Consider the following 20,295-nt stretch of genomic DNA (forward strand, 5'->3'; position numbering starts at 1 on the left):
TAAAACCGTCCCTTTGACAATACACGAACGGAAATTAAGCTTCAATTTTGAATTGTAAATAATAATTTGTTTAACCCTTTTACTTAAATTCCAGATATTTCCACATTTGCTTATTTTTCATTATTATTAAAACATTCGAAATCCTTTTAACTGTAAATCAGCTCTCATTTCCTTACTAACCCTTGCCATAACTACCACAATTAGAACTTAAAAATTAGAAAATTTTAAAATTTGATGATTTGAAAATTTGAGAACTTGAGAATTTGAGAATTTAACAATATTTTAGAATTATGAATATGAATAGAATATGCAGTATAGTTATTTGAGAATTGGGGATTTTTTTTATTATCTGACGGGTTTGCGCCGGGGGTCTTCAGATTTTTACCAAAATTTAAAATTTGGTTCATTTTTGCGACTTAAAAACACATGTATTTTTTCAGATTTCTAACATTTTTATTTTTTGAGCTAGCTTCGGTTAGATTTTTTTGTAAATAAAAAATAACCATTTTTCAAAGCTACATAACTCTGTTATTTTTCAACGGAAATTGAAAAATAGCACATCAAAATGCATTAAAATTTTATCAGCTTTCCAAATAAAATAGTTGCAAAAAATTAAATAATGACCTTCAACATGAAAAGCTGTAAATAAACTTTAAAAGGCGTCTAAAAGTACCGTCTGCACCACCGAATATTTTGCAAAAGATACCATTGAATTGCTCGATTTATGATGCAACTTTCATCTGAAGACATCAAAGTGGGCCATCAACTCCTTGAAGAGTTATGAAAGAAATAATGACAACAAATCTCTATTTTTGCATCAGAAATAAACAATGGTCGAACAACTGCACTCACATAAGGAGATAGCAAGCACTTCTAACAACATGGAAACAAAAGAACTTATCAAAGCAGGTAAAGAACACTATTTTTTCGTCCTTTTCAGACTGCCCCTACTCGCATAACAGTCTCATATGAATTTTCGTCATTTTAGGTCAACATAAGACTTCAAAATAAAACACTAAAAAAGAGGGTTTTGTTCTAGAAATTTCAAAAAAAAAAAAATAACAATTCGTGGCTGTCCTATATGGAATATACCTGAATAACAGTCCTATATGTGAAATACCACGGATTTGGTTACTTTTCAATGCTTCTTTCGGTGAAATAGTATTTGGTTTATTGCCTTGAATCATTTAAACATTTTTTAACTCACTTGATGTCGAATGATGCACACGAGTTTTCGAAGGCAGGTCTGACTTTCTTAAAAATGACTTACTGAGCGTAAAACAATTGGATGCAATCAAAAATCGTAAAAAGATTCAACTTGCAATGTGGAATTCACGATATTTTTTCCAAAATTATGTTTCTTTTTCTGACAACTGCATTTAGAAGTTAAAAAATGATCAAATGTAAGTCTTAGAAAGTAGCTTGGTGAGAAAAACTTATTCTGTTTGGGACTGTTATGCGAGAAGATTTGAAAAAGGTTTCAAATATGGTCGACTAATAGTCCCATAATGAATAAAAATGGTGCTCTCGACCTTACCAATAACCCAATTTCGAAAATTTCAGGTCTAAAGATTTATTATGACAACCTAGAAACGATTTTGGTTTATGCTGAAAGTGGTAGTCACAATTTAAAAATATATTCCAAAACAGAAAAAGCTGATTTCCTCGCTTGCTTGTTTTTGCATATGGGACTGTTATGAAAGTAGGGGCGGGTAGGTTGACTTCTTGTTATATCCAAAAATCTAATAACGTATTCGTTTATACCCAGTTTTGCACCAGGTCACAACAAGTTATGCACATTATACTGTCATTTTTAGAAGTTTATGCGCTAAGTTTTGCATCCGTAATTCCCCAGATTTGATTTAAAATGGACGGTGGAACACTGAAGATTCATGTGTGAGCGATCGAGGTAGCAAAACACTGACGACGAATTATGTTCGTTCTAGTGTGGTAAACCTCAAAACTGGGCGAATGTAGAAAACGAATACGGTAAAAGTATCATATTTTCATCATTTTACAGCCTGGGCTGGCCATACTGAGCTCTTTGATTATTTCTACAACATTTGTGCCACTTTCTCACACTTTTTTGATCAATGGGAAATGATTTTGGTGTCCAGTGCTTAGCTCCCGATATAAAAACTATGTAAAAAGCACGTCTATATTTCATTTTTTAATCACATTTTTGTGATCCCAAACACAGGGACTGAACCTGGCATTGATTATGCTTCACGATGATCTTTGATCGAAAAGTTAATAAGTTATATTGCATATGACCAGGTAGTTGAAGCAACATTCCCATTATTTGTTATATCACATTAAAAATACGATACTAAGAATTTTAGTGGAAATTTCAAGTCAGTTATGCTGCAAACACTCTACAAAGCACGAAAAAGTAGTGTTTTTTACCTGCTTTGGTAAGTTCTTTTGTTTCCATGTTGATAGAAGTGCTTGCTATCTCCATATGTGAGTGCAGTTGTTCGACCATTGTTTGTTTTCTATGCAGAAAAAAAGATTTATTGCCATTATTTCTTTCATAACTCTTCAAGGTGCTAATGTCCCACTTTGGTGTCTTCAGATGAAAGTTACATCATAAATCGAGCTATTCAATGGTATTTTTTGCAAAATATTTGGTGGTGCAGACGGTACTTTTAGACGCCATTTAAAGTTTATTTACAGCTTTTCATGTTGAAGGTCATTATTTAATTTTTTGCAACTATTTTATTTGGAAAGCTGATAAAATTTTAATGCATTTTGATGTGCTATTTTTCAATTTCCGTTGAAAAATAACAGAGTTATGTAGCTTTGAAAAATGGTTATTTTTTATTTACAAAAAAATCTAACCGAAGCTAACTCAAAAAATAAAAATATTAGAAATCTGAAAAAATACATGTGTTTTTAAGTCGCAAAAATGAACCAAATTTTCAATTTTGAGGAAAATCTGAAGACCCCCGGCGCAAATTGTCAGATAATAAAAAAAAATCCCCAATTTGAAGATTTGAGATTTTAACAATTTGAGAATTTGAGAAATTTAGAATCTGAGAATTTCAGATTTCAAGAATTTTTGAGAATTTGAGAATATTAGAATTTGAAAATTTGACAGAATATTTGAGAATTTCAGAATTTGAAAATTTGAGAATTTGGCAATTGGAGAATTTGAAATCTTGACAATTTGAAAATTTGAGAATTTGAGAACTAGATTATTTGAGATTCAAAGAATATTTGAGAATATAAAAATTTGAGAATTTGCAAATTTAACAATTTGAGACAAATTTAGAATTTGAGCATTTGGGAATGTGAGAATATAAGAATTTGAGAATTTGTAGATTTGAGAATTTAAGATTTGAAGAATTTGAGATTTTGAGAGTTTGAAAATTTGAGAATTGTGACGTTCTGCTTGTGGTTCTAGAAATTCAGGAATGAATTTAGGTTTTTTATTTTCATATTTTTGTGAAATCTCAGAGCGTAAATTGTTGCACCTCACTAGAATGTAGATTAAAATTCCTTTCCAATGAATAAACTCCAAACAAAGTAAAAGCACTTAAAAACCAGGTACAATCTAACGGTGGACCACAAAAACACAGATGAAATTTCAATTTGTAAAAAAATCGCGCAAAGTAGTCAACTTTGAAAAATTCCAGTAAATTCAATTGTTGTTGCATAAAAAATCTAAAGACAAACAAAATGTTAGAATTATAATAAATTTTGTAGTAATATTTTTTCAAAAACTCTACCATCGCTCAAACAGTTTTTACTAGCAATCGAATGAAAAGTAGGTTTTTCAGACCACTTTTTTGAACTTTTTGTGACCCTTTCATTAATTTTTTTTATAAAAAATATTTCTTGGCTTCATGATGTAGACATTAACTTTAGCTTTCATACACGTAAGACAAATATTATTTGAACGTGTAATATATGAACTACAGCAGTTTTCCTGAGGCATGTTTGCACCGCGAATATAATTAGATCACTAGAACCGGTATGAAATATTCTTTCTTTTGCATTTAATTTTTTGCCTAAACCTTACGATAACATACTCTAAATCCAGGGCAAAGCTGAATTTAGGTGTAGGACTTGTAAAAAAATCCGAATTGATGAAATGTTTGAAAAACAGCTACCTTTGAAAACTCGTCATAAATTATGTATTTCGTATTTAAAAAAATCTAAAGATGCCAAAATGTGACAAATTACGTCAACTTTCCAATACATTTTTTTAATTTTTTCTACTGTAACAGGAACAGCTTTGGCGGTTGATTGATTGAAAAGTACGGGTTTTACACAACTTTTTTACATTTTTTGTAGCCATGATTTAAAAAAAAAATTGATAGAAATTTCCGTATGTGCAACATATAGCTTCTAACTTCAGCTTTCTTTTGCACTAAGTAAAATTTTTTTTCGAGCACTGAATAACAGATTTATAGAAATTTTCCTGAAGCATGTTTTCTCATAAAAAAATTCTTGGACCTAACATAACTTTAAAATAATTGATTGCAGCTGAAAGTTGTCTGAGAAACATATTTGAGTCACATTATAGGCTTTTCAAAACTATAAATTTAAGAAAAATCGGTTGAGAAACAAGAAAGTTTTAGCGAAAACAGTGTAAACCGTCATTTGACCGCTCGCGGTATGAATAGGTATATACAAAGTGTCGGTATGTCTAGTGTTAAGGCCAATAGAAAATAAGTTTTTTTAAATTCTACCTTCGAGACTAAAACTTTCGCTGAAACCAAATTTTCTCTAGAAAAAAGCTTTTTTAGATAATTTTTTTTCTATCATAAAGTCACTAATATGAAGTTCAGTTCATCGAAAGCAAGTTTATTCACCTTTAATATGCAATTAAGATATTTCAAATTAATGCTATGCAGTTAGATATATTTGAGAACAAGTACATTTTATATTTTTCCGAAATTTCATATTTGGAGCATAACTCAAAAATTGTTCTACTGAGGTTTATTTTAAATTTCATTTTCGGATTCAGCGCCCGATTTCACATTGAAAATATAGGTGGGTAAAAAAAGTTCACGATTTTTTTTTAAATTTTGTAAACTGGTGTTATTGGTTATTTTAATAATTTTGTTAGTTAAATTTTCGAGTTATGGTATTTTTCTAATATTCAGTTCTTTCAAAATTTCTGTTTTTGATGTTCTAATTTTGTATGGTTTCATTTTGTTTTTTTTTCATATCCCTGTAACTACTATTAATCTTTTTTATACAGATTGCTTTTTTCTAAAAGTTACAATCAATTTAAGTTAAATTTTAAATTTTATTTATAAGGCTGTTCTTTAAACTTAAGCAACAAAAGTTTCGAATATAGTTTTTCCGTGAGTTCCATCTTTCCTTTAAATTCCACAAAACTATTTTCTATTCTCTAGAGATGCTGCTCAGGTAAAGGTTCTCATCGGGGAACGCGTTCTACGAACTTTCTTGCTGATGGTGTGAGCTGATCGGCTCCATGTAACGAACCGGTTCAAGGGATCAATCTTCAGCACAAATGTAAAAGAGACTTCAATGACTAGCGATGAACTCAAATATCATTAATTTACACATTAGAATACTGATTAATCGTTATAAGAAATATCAAAAACTTTTTGACGTTAGGTTTAGTCGAAAACTATAAAGAGTGTTCTGCGGGGTCAATTTGAATCATAAACGCAGAAGAGACTTCGACGCCAAGTCACCAACCCGAAGAATATCATTTACATTTTCTGAAGTTGTAAACCAGACAGCGGTTATGTATCTGAAATTGGTAAAACTTTTGATTTAAACCAACTTTTGATATAAACCAAATTCATTTTTTATTGTAGATACATTTAAATTAATACTAGACTGTACAATACATAAACTTAAATACATCTGATTCTGCTGCATCAAGTTCGAACAGGTTGAATTGTTTCAAAGTTACCTGATTTTGCTGACTGACCACTTCACCTGCTATAAATGTGATAGCGAAAGAAAGAACGACGTCAACTCGTCATTATTGGTGGCATCAACTTAATCCTGGTAATAAATTTAAGACCATCTTAGCAGAACGATATTAAATCAAAGAATGTGAAGAGAGAGGGATCCAAAAAAAACCTTAATGGCTCATATGTTGATTTTGTTGTATGATATTCATTCGTTTGAATTTTGGATTTTTGAGAAATTAAGTTAAAAAGTGGAGTTAAACCCTCCTTTTAAGTTTTAAGGAACTTCACTTAGTTTGTGCGGAGCATTATAATGAACTCTTATTTTATTCTAGCATGAAGTATAGATTCTACAAAAAAAATTCCTTCGATTCAAAAACAGAAACGAGAGATTCTTCGAAGATTTCTTCGAAGATTGATTCTGATACCAGGTCTTCGATCTTTTCGTCATGATCGATATCGCTCCATAAGTATGTTGTTAAATTTATTACGCGTATACCTACCTACAGTTTTATTCGTCGCGACCTACATCGATTCGGTGCTCCCTGAGTCGCATTTAAGTAACGGGACTTTTTCGACCTTCTGTCCTCGCGTGAGTTCCAATGCATCCGAAAATAAAATCGAATCACTATCCTGGCGACCGGTATAGTAGGGAGGCTCAATTTTTGCGAATTTTTTATATACAGAAGTATACCAATGTCATACCCATACAGTAGACCTCGTGGCGTGGTTATGGTTTAGAAAAATGTCCAAGTACGCCATGCATTGTAAAATTTAATCGATTTTAATTAACTCGTTAAGATTTCTTTAACAATTTTTACAAGTTTAATAAATTTTAGTTGACGCACTCAAAAATTAGTTGGCTGGTGAAAACAGACAAATTCAACAATATGTGAATTCTATCAGTAAAATTCATGTTTCTCGTGCTTTTGCCATTTTTTCTTTTGAATTTAAAAACAATGAAACAAATTCTATTCCCAATGAGTTTGAACCTTCCTAGCAGGTCACACCATGCAACTCCAATGCATTCTTCGTCAAACTGAAAAATGACCTTTCAGATCCGGTGATTGCCTTTCTCAACAGGCGTCAGCCAGCCACACACACCGGTATGTAAGTGGAGCAAAGGATAATAACTTGCACCGAGAATTTATTCAAGTTTGAAAGAATTTAAAACAACGAAAAAAACTGCACTGTCCAATGCCATTTAAGGAAAACAAGTTTTTCACTGGCTATTATTGGTACGCTCTTAATACGGGTTCGGGTCCTGATTAACCGGCTCAGATATTGGGAGGTTCACAGCAAGTCAACCGGAACCTTTTTTTGTGGTTTCGAATGGAGGTCGTAATATTGGCAACAGACAACACGGCATAAATAACGCCCGAAATCCGACAATTCTGCAGACACCAAAAAAGAAAGAAGTGTGGTGCAAGCTTGTTATAACTGCTCGTCACACACGTCCCACAGGAATAAACCGCTGTCTAGGGTTACCGTTGGGGAATTGTTAACTGAACCTAAAGTTTCCAATAATCTTTTCCGGATTACTCGGAGTTTGTTAAAAATAACGTAATATGGAAAATCAAACTTGACCTTTTGAAAGTTTAGGTACATTTAAATTACACAAAAATGCATGGATGCATATTTAAACAATGGCATTTGGTTGAGTAAATGATGTTCTGTATTGAACATGATGTTCCTTTCCAGTTTAATACAGTGACCGGCACAAATACAAATTCATCCCTCGTTTCGATCTTAAAATTACAAAAATTTCAGTTCTCAAAATCTTTGCAAATTCAGTTCGTTGGAAAGCTGATATTTCAAGATTTGATAACCGTTAGTTAATATGAGCTTTGATGGCTTCGATGATTTTTGACCAAGCCAAGACGAAACCTTTAAAAAAAAGTAAGCAATTTTTAAGGTTTCGGTGTTATTTTGGGTAGAGGGAGGTCCAGCCAGACCCTTAAACAGTAAAATTGTTCTTTATTCTAGATTTTTTTTGTTTACCGTTTTGTTCAAAAACCATACGATGGCCATAAGATTGTTTTGGTCCATTTAGATCAAAAGAGTACTGCTGTTTTCTACGCATTTTGGTTTGGGTCTTTATTTTTCTAAAGAATGTGTTTGTTCTCCTGCCTCGTTTTAGCATGGATTCTTCCAGGTTCTCGCTCAAAGTGTCGACTTTATAATCAGCAGTCACATTACCGTTCATCCGCAAAACAAATTACCCCCACCCTCATCACCATATTCGCCATGCACGTTTATTTACTTTGTACGGGATTTTCATCCTTGAGATGGTTCATCCCTATTCATATTTAGAGGTGTTATTTCCATTTACAAATAGCGAGGAACTCGGGGAAACTCGTAGCTATTTGAATGTTAAAAAATGAATTTGTTTTTCTTAAGAAAATCGTAGAAACTATTATGTAGATTCTTGTTCCTTATGATTATGCAATTGTTTCTTATAATATTCTTTTTTAGATGGAAATAAAGGCTTTGATCATTTAGTATCCAGGCACTTCATTTCGGTGATAGCTTCCTTACTTGGGCTCGGGTATGCAAAACTTTAGCAGCTTTGTGTTGGTTATGAAAAGGTTCATCTTGCCTATTTTTTCACATTTTTACATTTCGCCCTTTACTAAAATCGATACCGAAATGATAGGCATAGCATGGCAGATTTTGCAACATCTTGGCTTGACCAGAGGAAACTGAGTGCAAACATATCGTTATTAAAATGGAATTAGCTTTTAAATGGGTATCATCAATCAACCAGTATAGCCTCAATGTCTTGAAAAGAGTCTAAATTGGCAGGTAGATTGATCAAATAAGTTATCTTATGAAGTTCCGATTGGTATGGCTGTGAACTTTGAACTCAATTATCTCGAAATCAAGTTCATGGCGTTCAGTTCGGTCTGGTCGAACCCCGACCAAATATCATATTAAAACCTTTTTTTTCCTGCATACAAAGTTTTTCGATCAAATGGATAGTTCTTAAAATACACACGTTTGTAACTTCCCGGATTCCAAATGATCATAGCCCTAAATTCCTTAAAAAAATATAATCCATATAAGACACTTGCGTCCTGAGAGTCAAAATTTTCAAATAACTCCTACAGCTAAAGTTTTCTATTCATCTTGAAGAGGACGATTTAACGCGTTCTAAAATGTATAGTTTTCACATTTAATGATTCAAATACACTAAGGTTTTTTTACGCGGTTTGATTTTGCTCACTATTTCGAACACGACTTCTTTTTACACGGTTTTTTGCTATAGATACGGTTATCCTACGGAGGTCTCGCGAATCAACACGTTATGTCCTATACGTGAGTCCTCGACGGATTTCTTGCCGCGTAGAAAAAAAGCTTTGGTTTAACCTTTGAATTAAGTGTCAAAAATGGAAAACTTCCTCTAAATTTTAGTAATATTTATGAACTATGTCCCTACCCCCTTCTTCGTGGACAAGAATGGGCATTCCCATAACCCCTTCCCCCCTCGGGTGTCCACGTGGTATTTGGATGGTCCCTAACCTTCCTGTTATTATTCCTTCTACAGTCTGGACCGGACCCATTGTGACTGAAGGAAGCTCTCTGGCAACACTGATACACGTTGAAACAATCTCAGAATGAACAGTTTTTATTGCGGGTCCTGGTCAACTCGGCATCCTTGGCAATCACAACTTGTGGAATATCCACTAGGGGCAATAAAAAAATCCGTTCCGAATTCCCGAGGATTGAATAGGCCTAAGATGCTTAAAAACCCGGAAAAATAAAAAAAATCCGTTCCAAATTCCCGAGGATTGAATAGGCCTAAGATGCTTAAAAACCCGGAAAAAAAACATTCCAAATTAAATGAATTATTGGTATTTTATTTATAGATGATTTTAATCGTGATTTAAATCAGTTTCCATCCGAGCGCCCAGGGATGAAAAGATAGACGTTGATGCGTTCAACAACATCGTTCAGTTTGAACTGGCGCATATTTTGATACAAAACATAAAGTCGAGGTGTCCACCAATAGCAAGATCAAAATGCTAACTTTTTAGTTAAGCATTTAAGAACTTTAATTTGTTCTACAAAGTTTCTTTCTTAATAAGGATATACGGTAAAAGAAAAAAACGACCTTGAGAAACTGTGTTTTGCCTTTCTTACAGAAAGGTATAGTTATCGGTCGATTTCGAAGATCATTTATTTTGAGTCTTGGACCTCCATTCATATATCGAATATATCGAAGCTTCTTGTCTGTGCATTTGTGTGTATCTGTAGGAATTTTTATACCCTTTGTTCTCAACGTTTATGCTTAGCTCGGCTGCACAATTCAAATGATTTTTATCTAGAAACTAGATTTTTTCTTCTCTTCGTTCTATAAAATAACTTAAAAAATCAAGATAATTAAAATTTTCGTTATTCATAGCAAATATCATAAAAATGATCGCAACAAAAAAAAGTATCCATCCGGCTTGCTAGCAACATCCAGTCATCACTAATCAAGATGATCTAAAATATGACGTCGAGTTTCAAATAAAGCCATAGAATCTCTATTGTGTTGTGAGCCTACTTGGTTGAATGGTTCAACTGAATCAAAGCAATTGAAAGATTCCTTTTAATTCAACCACGGTAGGTTTTGGAAAGGTTTTAGGTACGGCTGTACATTTTCTCTTAACCACAAAACGTCTAACATTTACTTGGCATCGTTGATTGCTCTGAGAAGAGGAGAGCGCCACAGAGACGCGAAAGATGCAAGCCATCTTTCCTCAGGAAGTTTTTTCTTGAGAGAATTTCGTTTGTAGAAGCTAATTGGAACAAATCAGACAAATGCTACTCATTCGTCTCGATCTTTAAGCTCGCAGGCAGGGTCGCCAACATTTTTGTTTCAAAAATCAGGGAACTGGCGAAATAAAAATCAGGCAAAATCAGGCTACGTAAAAGTAACGGAAATTTCGCCCAACGTGATGACTTATTTTTTTGTTATCACTCCACATTTTCACTCTAATATGTGTTGTGAGCCTACTTGGTTAAATAATTCTACTGCATCAGAGCAATCGAATGATTCCCTTTAATTCCCCTTTTTAAATAAGAATTAAAGGGAATCTTTCGATTGCTTTGATTCAGCCACATTTCCACTTTTTCACTTCAGCTATGGTACCTACTCCAGTTCCTTACTACCCATTTTCATGACATTCGCAAAAATCAGGGAAAATCAGGCATATTTTCAAAAATCAGGGAAATTCAATGGCTAATCAGGTTGTCAGGCAGAGCCTCGAAAAATCAGGCAATGCCTTTAAATCAGGCACATTGGTATCTCGCAGGCTCGTTTTATCGATGCTTTTTCTCTTCCGCCTCTACACACCTTACGTTGCGCGCCAAATGGTTGTGGTTCACATCAAATATCTGTTCAGAACGATCGTCCAATTCAGCTTTCTTCGTTTATGGTCAAGAACCAAGAACTCTCTCAATAACAAATATTAAATTGGTTCGCAGTATAGCAAAATGAATGATATGTATATCAAAATTCACAAAAGAATAATAACATGACAACAAATTGTCAAAACTGACAAAAATGACAAAAAATCAAAAAATGACGAAAAAGAACAGAAATGACAATAATCACAAAAATGGCAATATGACAAAATTGACAAAAATTATAAAAATTACAAAAATTACAAAAGTTACAAAAAAAAAAAAAAAATACAAAAATTACAAAAAGGACGAAAATGACAAAAATTAAAAAAAAAATGACAAAAATTACAGAATTGACAAAAGTGATTAATAATGATGAATGTGACAAAAATGGCAAAAATGACAAAAATTCCAAAAATACAAAAATACAAAAATTACAAAAATAACAAAATTACGAAAATGACAAAAGTGACAAAAATTACATAGAAAAATAACAAAAATGACAGAATTGAACAATAAAACAAAAAAAAAATGCAAAAATGACAAAAATGACAAAAATGACGAAAATCACAAAAATGACAAAAATGACAAAAATTACAAAAATGACAAAAATGACACAAATTTCAAAAATAACAAAAATTACAAAAATTACAAAAATTACAAAAATTACAAAAATTACAAAAATTACAAAAATTACAAAAATTACAAAAATTACAAAAATTACAAAAATTACAAAAATTACAAAAATTACAAAAATTACAAAAATTACAAAAATTACAAAAATTACAAAAATTACAAAAATTACAAAAATTACAAAAATTACAAAAATTACAAAAATTACAAAAATTACAAAAATAACAAAAATTACAAAAATTACAAAAATTACAAAAATTACAAAAATTACAAAAATGACAAAACTGACAAAAATGACAAAATTGACAAAAATGATGATATGACAAAAAATAACAAAATTGAAAAATATGACGTAAATGACAGAAATAATTGAAATGAAAAAAATGACAGACATGACAAACATGACAAAAATGACAAAAATGACAAAAAATGGCAAAAATGACAAAAATGACAAAAATGACAAAAATGACAAAAATGACAAAAATGACAAAAATAACAAAAATTACAAAAATGACAAAAATTACAAAATTTACAAAATTTACAAAAATGACAAAAATAACAAAAATAACAAAAATAACAAAAATGATAATAATGACGAGAATGACAAAATCGACAAAAATGATGATAATGACAAAAAATATCAAAATTGAAAAATTCGACATAAAGGATTGAACTGACAAATATGACCAACATGACAAACATGACAAAAAATGACAAAAATGATCAAATTACAAGAATGACAGAAATGATAGAAATGACAAAAATGACAAAAATGACAAAAATGACAAAATTGCAAATATTCACAAATTTTATTAATTTTCTCGATTCTGTCAATCGTAAGTATTGCCAATTTTGTCAATTTTGGCAATTCCATAAATTTTGTCGAATTAATCAGTTTTGTCATTTTTGTGATCAAATTTGGCAGTTTAGAAATTTTAGTCAATTTTGTTAATTTTGTCAGTTTTGCTAATTTAGAACACTTGACAAAATTTTCTATTTTGTCTTTTTTTTTTTAATTTTGATAATATTTGACATTTTTATCAATTTAGTCAATTCTGACAAATTTGGTGATTTTGTTATTTTTCATAATTTTGAGTTTTGACAATTTTTGTCAGTTTTGTCCATTTCGTCAATTTTATCAAATGCGTTAGTTTTATCATTTATGTTTATTTTTTTTTAATTTGGTCAATGGGGTCTTGATGCTTATTTTGAATTTTTTGATTTTTTTTTCAATTTTGTTATTTTTGACAATATTTGGGAACTTTTGCATGAAAAGTAGTCATGCAATACCTCACTAGGCACCAAGCAGTGATGTCAATTGAATTTATTGTTCTTCAATGCCAAAAGATATGCCTCCATTCAAAATCTAATAACTTTTCGTATATTAAGTTATGAAGTTACGGTCTTTGACAAAGTTGTTCAGTGAAAAATTCCTTTAGAGAATTTATTAATTGGCACAAAACCACAATCAGGCTCGGTTCCAAAAAAGGAAAAAAATATGTTGATTTTTCAGTTCAAAATATTCAATTTTCTCATACAAACCTAAAAGTTAAACTTTACTCATGTAAACGTTAATTAAAAATTCAGTCAAAAACATGGATGAGTTTTGAACCAAAACGAAGTTTCTTGGACTCCAGGGTTTGAGAATCCTAATGTTTGTACCTGGAATTCAAGTTTCTTTTCAAAAATATATTATTTGCTTGTTTTTAGTAAATTATTTATCATTTTTTAGTAGATTCTAAATCGCATTTAAGAATTTTATTTTTTTTCTTTTTGCTGCAGTAGTAGTGGTTGACAAAACTTGCAGAACAAAGTGCAACCCCAAAAAACAGTGAATGAACTTTTTTCCCAAAGCCAACTTATGTATAACATGTTCCAACCACTTGTAGTTCCCATGGCAGCCCTAAACGTGTCATGTTATTCGAGCCTCGCCGGCTCGTTCTCCAAACCATCAGCAGAGCCAATCAACCGGGCGGCGGCGTGGACCCAAAACCAAACAGCTGAGTCGCTCCCCCTTCCAATATTCATCAACAGCCACAGACAATGCTGCCCTGCCATGCCATGCAATGCATCGATGGATGCTGGGAGCCGTTCTGATTTTTAGTTATTCGTTAGATGTATGCGATGTTGGATGTTTCGTGCGCGGCTGTTGAATATATATTCGAGGTGAGGCGGCTTGCGTTTGTTGATGTTGTTGCGAGAAATGGTGTTTGAAATCGGTACATAACCTTTGCCGAAAGTCGCAGCTCTGAAACACCCCTTTTTTCGAACAACCATAAGAAAACTGTAGTGGAAAAAATAAACTGTAAGAGAAATTATCATCCGAAAGAGTTTGCAGTTGCAGTTTTTTGGCGTTGTTTGACCCGTCCAAATTGAATCGACAAGTGAAACCAAACCGACGATGCTTGGGACTAATTATGCATGATGTCCAAAAGGCTGGCTGCGTTGAGATGATCGCCCGAGAGCACGTGCTAGTGGTGGTAGTGATACAGAGGTGCGTTTTCAGGTTTAATTCGTGAACATGAATAAAAACAACGCGAACAGTGAATTACACTAATTAAGTATTCTCGTTGTGATAGTAGTGGTAAAACCGTGTACTACCTACATACTGTTAGTAGACAGATCATTTTGCAAACCATCAACATTCACTGCTGATGCTGGTAGAGAGAGAGCCAGTTGTGTGTGATCATCTGCCATTTAGAGTTGGACGCTTGGAACTCGCCTTTGAGCATTGATGATGCTAAACAGTTGTGTTCTGCTGTGGCCTACCTTGAATTAAGTCAACTTCAAAGGTTGGTAAGTGATCAGACATTTGTTATTCATGAAACTTTTATCACTCACGCACCTTATATTTACAAATCATGTTTGAGCCCGAAAAAGTGAATACGGTTTATAGGAATTAATATGAGTACCGATTTCAATGATCTTGTATCAACGTTTTTGGCTTTCTTACAGAAAGGCATAGGGAACGGTCAGTTGGGGATATCATTAATTAAGGGTCCAAGACCCCACTTTATAGGTACCAATCGACTCAGCTTGACGAGTTACGATGATGTCCGGGAATTTGTATGTTCCATAAAAACGTTCTTAACACATTAACTCCTATTCTAGGTTTCACGATTTTGATGAATTTAGTATCAAAAAATTGCATTTTTTTTCCTGTAGGACTTATTTCAAAACCAAAAAAAAAAACAAAATTGTTTAAAATTTTTCTATTCCATAGAACATATCATGCTTACGTTGGCTCCAAAAAAGGTAGACATTTGCTCAGCAGCAGTAGCCAGCAATCGCTAAATTAATTACAAAGGCGATCAAAAATTTGACAAAAATTTCATAAAACAGCAGAGAATCGATCCCACGCCATCTAGCATGAGAGTTTAGGAGGTTAACCCCTTGACCACTAGTGAGCGTCGAGATATGTGGCTCTCAAACTTTAACAGTTTGAATTATTTGGATTATAAATGAACTCGTTGAATATAAGTTCGTTTATCCTCCAAAAAACGTACTGGGCACCTTTTTTTATATTGAGTTTAGTAATTTTTGCTATCGATTTTCTTTAATCATAATCTTTTTTATAGATTAATAATAAATAATTCAGAAATAAGGAATCCATTATTGTGTCATTTATTTCCAAAGATAATTGACACTCTGTAAGAAAGCCTCCAATCCACTGATAAGTGTATTAAATCGGGTTTTATTTCATTAAGTTTGGTGGATCTGAAACCTAACTGTTTGGACTTGGAAGAAGAATCATCTGACAACATCGTTCATTTAGAAATGGGACACTTATGAATGCGTGTATCTTAAAAACAATTTGTTTGGTCGAAATTCTTTCTATATAAGAAGGAAATTAAAGTTGTTTTATGATAACTCATATAAATATGAAAAAAATCATGATTTTTGTGAAAAATATTTTTATATTATTAATGGTATTGGCACCCTCCTTCTTAAATTTCCGTTATATATTTCCCCAATACTTCTTTTTTGAGAGAAACTAAGGACAATTTGGTGAATCAAGCATTTTCGAAACTAACAAGTCTTAATTATTTTTGTGCCGCTAATACACGTTTTTACTAGAATGTCAGCAGGCAAAATATGATAAAAACATAGCACAATGATCATGAGATTTATTTAAAAAGTATAATCGGCTAGATGGGATCATATAGGTTACGAAGTATTCAAAATAGGATACCCTTTTAGAGTTTAAAAAAAAAGCGAGAAAAAATGTTTTCGTCATGAAATTTGTTGGTTTTCTTTTCCAAAAAGGCATATTCTTGCCAAATCATGTTTTTTTGCAAAACAATCAGAAAATATAAACTAGCTGATATATTTAAAAAAAAATAAAAGTTTATTCTGCCAGGGACCTTGCCATAAGCAGGAATGCTATGGAATTCAGCTCAGCCGCTTGTATTTGTTTGAAATTGATGTTTTCACAAGTTTTCTGAATCAAAGCAATCGAAAGATTCCTTTTCATTCAACCACGGTAAATGAAAAGTTCATATACCAGTATTTCGATAGCAACTTACTACCTTCTTCAGTGAATGTTTTCGATTGAATCATCAATCGAAAACATTCACTGAAGAAGGTAGTAAGTTGCTATCGAAATACTGGTATATGAACTTTTCATTTACCGTGGTTGAATTAAAAGGAATCTTTCGATTGCTTTGATTCAGTTGAATCATTCAACCAAGTAGGCTCATACCACAACAGAGACAAGTTTTCTCTTCCATCAGAACTCGTTAAGACCTTAGCTATCACGAAAAGAGAGTGTCCCGTTTTGGCAGATGATTTTTTCGAATCGAACATTGGTGCACATTTTTGAACAAGGACAAAAATTGTTATGGTTATGGATTCTCATCGTAATTTGTGAGGTGGCAAAGAAAAAAGTGTGACATTTCGTAATGATATTCAGGGTTTCTCAAAAGTTAACAGTATTCAAAGTTTTAGCATAAAACGCATGGTGCTTTTTGCCCGAATTTTGATATGATTGAATTTAGTTAAAATTTGTAGTAAGTGAAATATAATTAAATATTTATAGTAATCCGAAAGTTCATTCGAGTGGAAAAACTAAAAGCTGCAGTTTTATTAGACAGTGCAGTTTTTTTTACCATAAAACCACTGACCTCACTGACATGACACTTAGAACAAAAATTCGATCATTTTCCGTCTAATTTTGCCATCTACCGTCGGTATAGGAAAACTTGCTTCAGATAGAATTGGAACAAAAACAATTGTCTGTATTTGTTATTGAATTTAAGATCTTGTTTGTAAATACAAATGTTGCGTTTTCTTCGTACATTTAAGAAAAAATACGGATAAAACCATTCGTCACGGTTTCGAAGGAATTCTCGGTTTCTTACTGTAACACGGCTCATTAGGCGGCGCACACCTTCTTCGTCCATCGTTTTAGCTATCTTATTCCACCAGGTCTTCATCTGAATGATGTCTTTGACAATCTTCCCCTTTGCCTTGAGTCTCCTCTTCATGATTGTCCAGTATTTCTCAATAGGGCGGAACTGGGGGCAGTTGGGTGGGTTAAAGTTTTTCGGGACAAACAGGACCCCTTTTTCTACATGCCATTCTTGAACGACTTTGCTGTAATGACAGCTTGACAAATCGGGCTAAAACATTTCGGGATGGTCGTTGTTTAAATCAGAAGACACCCGTCGAACTTGGTCAGCACCTGGTCGTATAGCTTCCGAGCATGGATTTTAGCCACACTTTTCTGTTGTATGGTCCGATTTGGCTATTTGCTAGCTCGATACGACTTGGTTCCTTCTCGGAGTCGAATTATCCTCACGGTACTAGGTTTTAGCGTTCAGCTTGCCTAGATGCAGACCACAATGGATTTTTCAAATAACAGTGCAATTTTTTTTCCTTCCGTGGCTTTCATGTTGAAAGTTTACAAAGTGTAGTCGATTTGCGGGATGTCAAAAATACATACGTAAAGCTGACAAAATTCCCGACACGTGGGCGCCAAGAACTTCCGAATCCGTCCACCAGGAACACCACAATACATATCAGTAAAATTTTGTTCCAAATCTAAATGAAACAAGCTTTAGCATTTCATCAAAGCGATCGATATGCATCCTAGAACTGATATTGCGTACTGCTCAAAAATATTATCCAACAAACGAAATCTAGTGATCAAAACGTTCTATGTTAATGATAAAACGTTATATGTTGAATCAAAGCAATCGAAAGATTCCTTTTAACCAGGCTTCATTTTGCTCATCTTGACCAAAAGGAGACAGTGAACTTGTTCGCCCCGAATAATTGTGAGCTTATTTTAAATGAGCATTTTATCCTCCGCTGCTGAGAGAGCAGGGAGAAATTTTTTCTCAAACGAATGATCACTCTTCTACTGACAGAGCATAGTTTCGCTATTCTCATTGCTCCTAGGAGAAAAAGAAATTCAAATTGCATATGAAATTTGGTAGTTTCATCAAATCACGTGGACAGCTTTAATGTGAGATTTGACCGTCTTCTTTCTACGTGGAATTATGGAATATTGGCCTCAGAATTTGTCAACCTGCTTTATTGTTGGGGACGTTTAATAATGCTGGCATGCTTTTGTATCTCATTTTGTAAACAACGAAGTAATTAAAGATTGACACCTTGATTTCTCATTATTTTCAGCATTTCAGCATTTACAACTTTGTTCGGTTGTTGATTTCTCAGCCAGTTACTGAGAAGCTAATGAACATTTCTCCCTGCGAAAATGAGATTGGGTGACTGCGTGATTGAAATGATCTCCAACAAAATGTGGGTTGCTTGATCGTTTAAAGTGCGAGAAAGCATGTTTCTCCCAGGCGTTTAACAAGGAGATGAGAAAAATTGAGCAAAAATCAAGAGAATCGCAGAAGCCTGCTTTTAACTCAACCACGGTAAAGGAAAAGTTGAATCGTGGAAACCGTGGTTGAATTAAAATGAATCTTTCGATTGCTTTGATTCAGTTGAACCATTTAACCAAGTAGGCTCACAACACAACAGAGCACGTTATATGTTAATTATAAAAAAATGCAAGTTTCACGCAGATTATATAACCCTTCTTTTTCTTAGAATTTTAGTCATTTTATTGATCTTTTCGCCTTAAAAAGCCATAGTTCTGTTGCGTCTTGTACAGTTTACCCCTTCATAAGAACGCTCACGGCCTTGTTGTATCTCATCTAATACCACAGCATCATATCTCGACTTGTATCATGTATTGTTGTTGAAGCGAGATTTTCGGAGGATTTTTCAGCAAACCCGATGACTAAACTATATTTGAGTGTAATTATAAAGGAAAATTAAGAATCAAATTTAGTTATCAGCAATTTTATATGGATTTTACCTCAATATTGTTAATATACATTGATGGGTCCTTCACACTCTGGCACAAAGACCTGTTGCTTGTATAAACAATTCATCAAGTTGCATATGTAACAAGACCCGGAGGTCTGGATAATTTAACTTGAATTTTGTAATCTTGTAATTTAAAGAAAACTTTTCTTCAGTTCTAGATCGACTCTTTTGAATCTTGAAAAAGATTACGAGCTTGCCCAGGAAAGCTATTTCCATGATTATGTTAGCCGCACTAACAAAAAAATTTAAAGCAAAACCCGCCGCATTCTGGCTATATGTCCGTAGCCGCTGAAACTCTAACAGGTTCCTAGTTTGACGTAATTTTCTCCGATAATACAGTAGAAACTTCCATGTATTTCGCTAACTTGTTTTCAAATTTCTTCCAGTGATGAAGAGCCCATTTCAGCAACGTTTCTTGAATCTCTACCGTCCGTCACCTTATATGCCGCCGACCGTGGCCTAAAGGATAGCGTTCAATTCTTCTAAGCCAAAGGTCATGAGATCAAGTCTTGGTCACGGCAAACATAGTACTCTTTCTGTGGGTTGGTGGTATTAGCATTAATAAAATGCTAGCCATTATATCCTTGAATGATGTACGCTTAGTCTTAAGTAGAGTTTAGATCTCTTCAAAGAAACATGAAGTTTCACTGAGATCCTATATGTGTGTGTTCGTTTTATATCACTGTCATTCGGAATTTTCCCGTAATCGTGGAAAATAGCATCGATCACTCCAGTGCATAAAAGTGGTAACGCACACTCTGTTGAAAACTACCGCCCGATTTCCATCCTTAGCTGTTCTGCAAAGGTACTTGAATCCTTAGTGTACGATGCTGTTCATTCTTCCGTAACTCATTAAATTGACTCAGCATGGAATAATGAAAAATCGTTCTACCACCTCACATTTAATGGCGTTTACGAATTTCGTAGTACCTAAACTTGAGAAACGTTAGTGCATACGGTATCATACGGTATCTATCGAACTCTCCAAACCTTTCGATCGCGTTCCTCAAAGACTTCTAATCGACAA

General features: G+C 33.2%; 1 protein-coding gene across 2 annotated transcripts in view; it reads left to right on the plus strand.

Annotated features, from left to right (window-relative positions):
• The first annotated feature begins 14,045 nt into the window (after window positions 1–14,045).
• LOC129744744 (venom dipeptidyl peptidase 4) overlaps window positions 14,046–20,295 on the plus strand; it is a 122,251-nt gene continuing 116,001 nt past the window's right edge. Inside the window, exon 1 of one of the 2 annotated variants that reach the window (XM_055737431.1) lies at window positions 14,046–14,720. The gene's annotated coding sequence lies outside the window, so the exon portion shown is untranslated. The remainder of the gene's footprint in view (window positions 14,721–20,295) is intronic. The other variant, XM_055737432.1, reaches the window with a different exon arrangement.

Source organism: Uranotaenia lowii, chromosome 2 (assembly GCF_029784155.1).
Source record: "Uranotaenia lowii strain MFRU-FL chromosome 2, ASM2978415v1, whole genome shotgun sequence".
In the NCBI taxonomy this organism is placed as follows: domain Eukaryota; kingdom Metazoa; phylum Arthropoda; class Insecta; order Diptera; family Culicidae; genus Uranotaenia; species Uranotaenia lowii.